Source organism: Camelus dromedarius, unplaced genomic scaffold, assembly GCF_036321535.1.
Source record: "Camelus dromedarius isolate mCamDro1 unplaced genomic scaffold, mCamDro1.pat HAP1_SCAFFOLD_189, whole genome shotgun sequence".
Lineage (NCBI taxonomy): Eukaryota > Metazoa > Chordata > Mammalia > Artiodactyla > Camelidae > Camelus > Camelus dromedarius.
This window is the reverse complement of record NW_026989847.1, coordinates 354,090-364,546: the sequence shown is the minus strand read 5'-3', so window position 1 is coordinate 364,546 and position 10,457 is coordinate 354,090.

Below are 10,457 nucleotides of genomic sequence, written 5' to 3'. Positions count from 1 at the left end.
ATGAGGGCAATAACACAAACCTGAAAGGGTTAGTAAGTCAGTAATGAATTGTACCCCAACTTTGCAAGATGGAACCATTAAGGAAAATTGGGCAAAGTGTCCATAGGACCTCCGCATATTATCTCCCACAAGTACAGGGGAACCTACATTACATCTCAAAATAAAAAGTCTAATATTTTAAAGAGGCTATTGAGGTTAAATGAGCTCATTGTCTCAAATAAGGAACACACAGTACAAGTACGACAATGCCTAGCCCATGAGATACACTCAGTTAAAATTCCCACTGAACCCACTAATCCCTCCAACTTCAGAGCACGAGGATGGGTCCTCGTGGCCAAAGGCCACTGCAGCTGAAGCTAACAAAGCTAATGGTCCCCACTTCTAAGAGCCCCTGTCACCACCCTTGTTCTAATTTTCTATTTGTAATATTTTTTTATTTAATAGAAACCCCCAATTGCATAGCCTTCAGGTCACCAAAACCTGACCACAGAGATCATGATGGCAGCCCTCCTTCGTGAAACAATAAAATGAAAAGCCATTTCCACAAGACCTCTGTGTAAATCAACTAGGGAACTTCATCTTGGACTGAGGAAGAGGACTGGGGAGGAGGGGGAAGTCTGGGGGCACAGAGAACTATGGGCCACCTGTCCCACGATGGACTTTAGACTCAACCCTCACTCCCCAGAAACTTCAAAATACACACAGACAGATTGCTATGGACAAGATTTTTTTTTTCGAAGAAATCCCTGACTCCTTAGCAGGTCTTGTTTCTACCGAGACACAGGAGAATGAGTGTTAGAAAAAGGAAAGAGAAGAAGCATACAAGGCCCTGTCTCTACACCACCATAACATGAAGTTCCACCAAATTACCCAGTATGGGTGCAGCCAATATTAATGTAGGCTAAACAGGTTATAGAAACCTGGAAGTCTCAACCATTGTGCAAATTCCAACACTTACTCTGCTTTTTTCCCAGTTCAAGCATCAACTCAGTGGGCACTCTGTTCCAGGAACTACACGAGGCCTGGAGTTCTCCCAAGTACAAATCTCTATTATCATGTGTGCAAACCACATAAAGCCCCACCAGAAGAAAAGTGCCCACAGATAAGATGGAATTACTGAAACTGAAAGCAGTCAACCAGCGTATGTTACTAGGAAAAACGATGCTGCTAGAAATGGACTCATGGACATAGAAAGCAAACTGGTTAGCAGGCAGGAAAGGGGGGATTAACAGATACACATTAATAAATATAAAATAAATGACAAGGACCTACTATATAGCACAGGGAACTATATTCAATTTCTTGTAATGAGTTGTGCTAAAAACAATCTAAAACATATGTATATATATATGCATATGTTTATAACTGAATCTCTGCTGTACACCTGAAACTAACATTGTAAATTGACTACACTTCAATAAAAATAATTTTAAAAAATAAGTATAAATAAAATCAACGCCATTAAGATAAAATAAAAGAACACTCTTATCCCCTTAGCTGTAGGTGGTGGAGAATTCTGGTTACAAGCACCAAGTCCACTGGATCACTCCAGCAATGGCTGTCACTATTTCTGACCATCAGACAGTCACTTGGCTTCACTGAGGTTACTTTTCTCTTCTGTGAAAGGCTACAGTGGCAACTAATGATGTATAGAATCTCATCATTCACAAGCCCAACAATTAGTGAGGACTTCCCATGGGCCAGGCTCTGGAGAGATGAAAAGATAGGGTCCCAGATATATTCATAGGTAGAAGAAGTTTATGCCATAAAGACATTTATTCTTCCTGTTTTGATAGACAGATTCAATGCAATTCTGATTAGAATTCCTACCAGACTTTTCATGGAATGTAACAAGTTAATTTATGGTCAGGAATAGGCAAGAAACTTCTTTAGAACCACCACTGGGGAGGGGTGGATAGGTCATTCATTTCCACTGTTCTTTCTGAAGTGATGAAAACGTTCTGGAATAATAATGGTTGCACCACTGTGAATATGCTAAAAGCTGCTGAATTGTACCATTTAAATGGATGGACTTCATGGTGTGAACAATATCACAATAAAGCTGTTATATGAAAAAATATTCCTTGACAATTATTTTTCCCTCTATACAACTAGTCTACCCCACAATTTAAGAAAAACAAAAAACCAAAACAAACTAAACTGTGCCAGGAGCTTTTTAGGACTGCAATGTCCCTGGGTCTCCAACGCCTCTGGTGGTGCTGTTCCTGTTAACACACACTAGCTGGGCTGGGCTAGTTAGGGACTGTAACTATGTTTTTAAAATCGACTGTCACACGTTTCACCCTGGGAAAGGGAAGGAAGGAGCATGACACAGCCTCATGCCTTCAGCTCACTTTTAACTGAACCAAGCCCTGCTTTCAACACTGTAATTCCTGGCACTATAAAAACACGTGACATCAACAAGCACCGCCATCATAACACCTGAAATTGTTCAAGGTACTTACCTGGGGCAGAAACACTGAGGGGGGAGACGGAAACTCCCTCAGCACTGGCGCTCCCTTTTCCAGACTCCACCAGGAGAAACTGGGCTTTACAGCCGGAGGCTCTAAGCCCGGGGAGCAGGGCGCATGCCGCTGAGCTTGTCCTCAGGGAGCTGGAAAGGGAGAGGAGGGCAGCCCCGTGGTCACAGGGCAGGGAAAGCGTGGGGGGGCGAGGGCTGCAGCCCTGCTCGGAGGCCAGCCCGAGCCCCAGCCACCCGCCCCCACGATCGGGTCCGCAGAACCCACCCACCCGGGACACAGCCCTCACAGGGGCAGGGACGAGCCAGCGGCCAAGGAGAGGAAGCCCGGGAGGATAGGACTCGTGGGCGGGAGAGGGGAAGGGGTCGCCAGCCGCGGACTGAGGGGAGCCTGGCTGGGGCGAGAAGCGGCAGTTGCACACCTGGCCCTGGACAGCTGTGGCCGGGGCGCCGGGGTAGGTGGCGCGGGCAGAGGGGTCTGGCCCGAGCAATTCAGCTGAACACACGCAGACTCGCTCCCTCGCGGGCTTTGACACGAGGACCGCCCTCCCGCAGCCGCCTGAGCCCTTTCCCGGGAGCCCCCCACCTTGCATTTCCACAGCCAGAGGCCCCGGCCTCGGGCAGGAGCCAAAGGCCTACCGAGCGACAGAGCTGAGAAGACTTTGTGGCCAATTCCAAGCTCGGAGCTGGAGCTTTCAACCCGTGGTCCAGCTGGCACCGACTGCGCATGCGCAGGAGGGCCAGAGATCCTCTCTTCGTTCTGTGATAGAGGCTGGGTCATCGAGGGAGGGTGAAGATGGGGGAGGAGGAGAGGAGGGGAAAAGTGGAGGGAGACAGATGGACAGGAGGAGCAGAGAGTAGGTAGGGATCTGGAGAGCGGAGGGGAGTAGCGGAGATGTAAAGAAAAAGCTTTACTTCTGGGGCACCCCGAAGGAGGCGGCAGTCCTGCCTCTGTACCATTCTGTAACCCTTCAAGGCCCGCAGCTCAAGTTTTACCTCCCTGGTCCAGCCCTCCAGCCGATGCCTCTGCAGAACCCCTACGGGGATCACACCCGTTGTCCCCACGCGGAGCTGGGTTTACTTTTGCTCTGGGAACCAAGCACCCGCAGGTGTTGTCTCTCAGAACTACCTTGGGAAGTGTACATATTCCCCTTTTACAGGCTGGGAAACAGGCAGGCACGATCTCTGCCTTAGCTCCACTGTCCCAGGTGTTGGCCTTGCGGGGAGCGGGAGGTACAAGATCAGAGCCCCAGACAGAGCAGACTGCCTGATTGTTGGTGCATAGTCCCATCCCTCCTGGGTAAAACACACCTAACCCAAGTGGAACCATCAAGGGCTCACAGTAGGTTCCTGGGTGTGGGAGAGCTGTCCTCAGTTCCAGTGCCCAGCTTGCTAGGTAGATAGGAGTGTTACCGAGTCCAAACTCATTCTCCTCAGTGAAGGACAGGCCAATAAGTTGGGAGACCCGCTGCTGGGGCATGGAAAAGCAAGTTTCTGTAGAGCTAGATGGCAAACTAATGTCCTGGAAAACCATCTCCCCAAGTCAGAATTCAGGCTCGTTTCCTATGTGCTTGGTTGTTGCAAACTTCTTGGTGTAGGAATTCCTTGTTGTTAGAATCCTTTGTTCTTGCAGCTATCTGCCTGGGTCAAATCTCTGTAAACCTCCAATAAAACAAAAGTTATTTTCTATTCTGTAACTTGTTATCATTTTATGAATGGAAAAGTGTTAAATATCCTTAAAAGTCAGAGCCTTCAGAATAGATTCTTCTGTATATTTCAGGCTCTAGGCAACACTGTTTTACAAGCAAGATGAAGCCTAGGAGAAAGAGCATACGGTTAAAGTCAAAGGAAAAAATCTAATATGCAGTCAGATTTATTCTGTTCCATTACCCGGGCAGAAGCCACTTGAGGATTTAAATCCCTTTAAGTTAAAAATAACTAAAACTTTAAAGGAATTTACATGCATAGTTGGGAATGTGCATAGCATATCTGGAAAAGCACACAAAGGATAGTAAACAGTGGCATCTCCAGGGACGGCTGGAAGAACAGGGGATGAGGGAAATCTTCTTTCACTTGTGTATTTTTCTGCTGTTTGAATTGTTTTTAACCATATGCATGTGTTTCTTTTTCAGTTTAAAAAAAGTGTAATGGAGCAAAGGAGTAACAAGTTCAACAAATACAGCAGCCATGGAATCACTGAGCCATCACTTTTGATTTCAGCCAGGAAGCATTTATTGACTCTCTCCTATGTGCCAGTGCTGTTTTAAAACTTCTTTTATTATTATTAATTTTATTATTATTATTATTGTTGTTGTTATTTATTATTATTATTATTAATTATTATTATTATTATTATTATTATTATTATTATTTTATAAAATAGTAACATGCTATCCCTCACCCCTGCCCATGGCTGGTGGAAAACCAAGTGAGTTTTTATTGAGTTGTTTTCCAAGGAGTAGAGATGAGTTATAAACTGAACACATCTTCAGGGCAAAACAGGTGGAGTGGTTTTACAGCATGCCAGACAGCTATGAAGGGTTTTCAATAGAGGCACCCAGACGCTGAGAGAGAAATCCTCCAGGACCCTACAAAAAGCTGCCCAAACTTCCTTCTCCATGGCACTACTGAAATAGGAAAAACAAATCTGACTCCATATTAGATCTGTTCCTTTGACTTTAAGAAAGTCAAGTTAATACGCTCCGGTCTTTTCATGGGTTATGATGTCACAGAGGAGATGGACAGGTTAACAAGGGACGACTCTGCAGTGATCACGGAGCCGGGGAGCGGGATGGGCGGCAAGATGTATGACGCAACAGCAGCTGTGCCCATGCTTCTAGGCAGGAACCCAAAGTCACCTCGACAAGGTGTCAAACACGTGTGTCCACGTCCTCATCACCTGACATGTATTAACGAGAAATGGAAACCCATAAAATGCCAATAACCTTGGTGGATACACCGTCCAAATTGCAAAGTCACAGTTTGACAACTGGCCATCTCGGTTCCCTGGGATTCATTCTTGGAGAACCTTAAAAACCACTCCTCTGTCCTCAAGAAGTGCTTTCTACTTGTCCGATATTTGGCTCAGGGATACAGCACGTTCAAGTGAACTTCAATGTCTGCACAGATTTGACTTTCTCCAGGTTCACTTGTCCATTCTAAAGAGGCCTGAGTTAAGTCCATCCTCCGTAAGATCTATTCCCTCCAGTGACTACTCATTGAGCCTGCAATTAAAAGCCAAATGAACAAGACTGTCTGTCCTCAGCTAAAAAGTTCACCCACCCTTCACTGCTTTCTTAATCTCCTCTCCTGGCTAATTGCAACAGACTAACACCTCCCTCTACCAAGCTCCCCGACTATGTCAGTTTGTCTCCCCAAAGAGAAAGTAAGGTCCATAAAATAGGAGACAACTCCATAGTTGTTGCCGACGAAATGAATCAGAGAGCTGCTGTGGTGCAAAATGTCTCCCGAGATTCGGGTTACTTTAGTTTTTATACCATCTACACAAAGGAGTAACTCTTGCCAAGCACAGAGAGTAAACATTTTTTAGGTTGACACATGTGCACTACATCTAAGGCTTCCTTATCTTAATTATACTCAGACTCTCCTGTTCCCAGGCCTGTTCGTTTTGAGGAACTACTAAACATTCTTGTCTGCAAGCAATGTTTCCCCTGGGAACGGGCAGAGTCCCTTGGCAGGAATTTCTGTTTGCAGACAAGTCCGGCCACTTCTGTGAAATGTCCTGCGTGCAGGCACATCCACAGCTTCTATGCTAAGTTTCCTTCACATAGTTACCTCTGAATTCCTAGCATATAGTAATGTCAATAAATAGAAATATGATTGTTGCTTCTTTCCTTTAAAAAATTTCTGGTTATTTAAATGACCTTTGGAAGAGATGTGTTTGTGGTCCAGTATCTTGATCCACAATACTCTGGAGGCCTTTTTCGGAATGGCTGTTCACTGATCCATTCAAAACACAACTTCTCATTCCAGGAATAGCTGTGCTTTTCTGCCAGGAGTTTGTGGTCACTCTCATGCCAGAACAGCTTTAAACTATATCCTTACTTTGGATTTGTTATTTTTCCACTCTTCCAAAAATATTGACATTCCTTAGTTTCTTGCCTTGAGGATTTTTTTCCCTAGTTCAACCTTTAGTAAACCAGGCTCCTCGGGATGGGCTTGGCCTTACATATGATCAGCCATCCAACTCCCAGTGTGAGAGGACTTGGGCTCACCTCCTCCCCTCCTGTCAGGGCAACTAAAACTCAGTTCAGGAGCCAACAGGCACCCCAGGGCTTCTAAGGCTCGCTTATCTCCCAGAATCCCTGCTTTCTGGTTTGTCTTGGCTTCTGAGGATTTCCCCTCACTTTCTTGACAATTAGCTGTGTAGCTTGAAAGATGAGGAAGGAAGGTTTTATTTATTAATCAGCATTTCAAGGAACTTGTGTAATGAAGGTTTTCACGAGATTCTAGAACACTCCATTGCCGAGACAGAAAACACACTAGATATTTTCTAAATTTAGGTATCATGTGCATTTTTCTTTGTTTTTGTTTTCTTAACTGCTAACAGACATTTTTTAATTAAAAAAAATAACGCCCCAAATAGGATAGAACATTGAAGGGGCATACAAAATTAAAGGACAAAGACAGAAAAATGATAAATACTGTATAAAATTAATATAATACATACACTATGGATCAGATCAGCAATTCTCAGTAACACCTAATTGAAACATGATCATGAGGTAAAACGTCTCTCCTGTCAGGAGATGGCCAACAGAAAATAGAATTAATACAACAAACTAAAATTCTAAGTCTGGCGAGGTACAGAAGGCTACCAGCTAAATGTGTCTTCTTCTGGAAAAGAGGGAGGCTCACCAGCTCTTTACTGTGGAGCCTGAACCCAAGTGAGGGTGGTAAAGTGAGCTCTGTAAGTACCCAATTAACAAAGTGAGTGATGAATAAAGAGACGTGAGCTTTGATGACAGAGATGATACTACTATTCACTTGTCCTGTAAAGTAAGCCTTCACGTTCAATGATAAAACCTCGGCATCCTCAGGGATTGAGATTATAGGAAAATGCACAGCCCTGGCCCAGACCTCCTCTTTGAGCTCGTGACATTGCACTTAGATGTCTCAAGGGCACCTCAAACTCCACCTGCAAAGAGCTGACTTCACGGTTCTCCTCCAATAGCAGTCCTGCCCAGGGCCCCTGGTCGGGGGACAAGGTCTCCCTCCCTACCCCAGCTCAGGTCCATCACTCACAGATGTGACTGGACCCCTCGTTCAGGGCCCAGATTTCCTCAGTCATGGAGTCCCACCACCCACACCTGTCCTACCAGGTACTGAATGGCACTCACTCAGCCCTGTCTCTGTGCTGGGGACCATGCTGCACACTGCGCACACGTAATCTCACTGGATTGCCACAGCAGTCTTGGGAAGTCGGTACATCACTGCTTTAATTGATTAGATAAATTGTTTCACTTCCTTGAGTGCATCATCCAAAGTGACACGGCTACTGAGCCACAAACCTGGGACTGAAAACCACTTGAAAACTGAACACTGCTACACCTCACAGCCACCCTACTCTGATTCGTCACATCACTTTCTGCCGAGCCTACTGAATATTTGCAAGCATTCTACAAACACAAATGTGATCTACGAGAGCACCCCACTCCCCTACTTAAAATCTGTCAATGACGGTCCACTGTTCTTCATAGAAAGCCTCACCAGGCCTGAGCACAACCCAACGGCCCGGCATCCTCGTTCCCTGTGCGGCCACGCCGCCTCACCCACCATGCAGCACATTGCCGTGTCCAGGACTGGGATGGTGACTCCGTACCACACGGGGCTCGTCTCACTCGAACAATGATCACCCTCTTCAGTGGTCACCTTCTTCAATGCTGACTCTCAGAAAAATGTTTCCTCAGGATGAATCAATATCTTTTTTTCTTACAACTTCCAGTCATTGATAATGAGCTCCCCCAAAAAGAGAGAAGACTTAATCCTCAGTCTCCTTATCTGTAAAGTGGGAATAACAAGGAAATATGTACGGTTTTCAGAGAAATAAAATTCATGTGAGTCTGAGGGACAATTCCCAACATACAGTAAGCACTCAATATGGGCTTACTTAGTATTAATAAGAATATGATGCATTCCAGCAACCTTAAATCAATGTTTTAAGGCTTTGTCCAACAGACTAATGACAAATAGTTGGACGAACCCCTTTGAGTAGATCAGCACATGTGTATTGGGAGAGGTAAGCACTGCCTCCAGTTACAGCTCAAACTCTTACATGTTGTTTGAGCATTTAGTTGTTGTTATTGAATAAAGACAGGTGTTCTTTAGTCAAAGCTCCTGAAACATAAATCTTCAAAGATAGATACAAATTAGGTTTCAAGTACAACATTCTCACTAGAAATTATTTGAAAATGATAGTCTTAGCTCCTCTGTACATCAAAAGGGCATGTTCTTAATGTATCTGACTATATACACTGAAAGGATTGTTTAAAAGAAATTAAGATGAAGCCATCCTACATAAGCTCTCAGTATCATCTGCACAGAGCCCCACCCAAGGGTCTCATTTCTCACTTCCACATAGGTGTTCAGGTAGCTTAACCTGGGTCTTGGTTTCTTATAACACAGGGGAGGGAAGAGTTGTGGATAGATTTATGTAGCAAATATAAACCTAGTGTATTTGATGTGTAGGAATCCTAGAAATAAACAAGTTGATATATAGTCCCACCCTTAAGAAGCTCAGCCTTTCCATTTACAACAGCATTAAAAATAAAATGGGAGATACATTTAACAAAAATTTACAAGATTTGTACATTAAAAAATTAGAAGTATCACTGAAAAAGTTTTAGAAGATCTACATATATGGAAGACATCCCATGTTCATGGAATAGTAGACAATATTGTTAAAAATGTTAAGACTCCCCAAAGTGATCTACAAAATCAGTGGGATCGCTATCAAAATTCCAGCTGACTTCTTTTCAAAAATTGAAAAACTGATCCCAAAATTCATATGGAAGTGCAAGAGACCCAGGTCAGCCAAAACAATCTTGAAAAAGAAGAGCAAAGTTGGAGGGCTCACTTTAATGGTTACTACAAATCTATAGTACTCAAGTCATTATGGTACTGTCATAAGTTTGGATACATAAATCTATGAGACACAGTAAAAATTCCAGGGGGGAATCTTACATTTACAGTCAGTTTTCAACAAGGGTGCCAACAACACTCCATTGAAAGAATAGTCTATTCAACGAATGGTGCAGGGAAAGCTGGGTATCTGCAGGCAAAAGAATGAATTTAGAATCTGAAACCCCCTATTGTATATAACAAATAAAAATTAATTGAAACTGGATCACAGACAGAAACGTAAAATCTAAACTTATAAACTTTCTAAAAGACGACATAGTATAAATCTTTGTGGTCCTAGCATAGGTTATGGTTTCCTAGATACAATACCAAGAGCAGAAGTGATAAAAAAAAAAAAAACCAGATAAACTGGACTTCATAAAAATTAAAACCAATTGTTACAAAAGAAATCATCAAGAACGTGAAATGAAAGGGGAAGGAGGTAGCTCAAGTGATAGAGTGCATGCCTGGCAAAAAATAAATAAATTAAGAAAATAAATGAATAAATCTAATTACCTCCCCTATAAAGAAATTGTCTTAATGTTTAAAAAAAGTAAAGTGGAAAGACAATCTGCAGAATAGTAGAAAAAACTTGCAAAGCATATATCTAATAAGAGACTAATATCCAGGATATAAATCAAATGCTTACAACTGACCAATACAAAGAAAATCGACCCAATTTTTAAATTTACCAAGGAATTAAATAGATACACAAATGGCCAATAAGCATATGAAAAGATGCTCAGCATCACTAGTGAAATCAAAATCAAAATGAGATCTAATTTTACACCCACTAGGATGGTTATAATGAAAACACGGACAATAAGAAGTGTCGGTC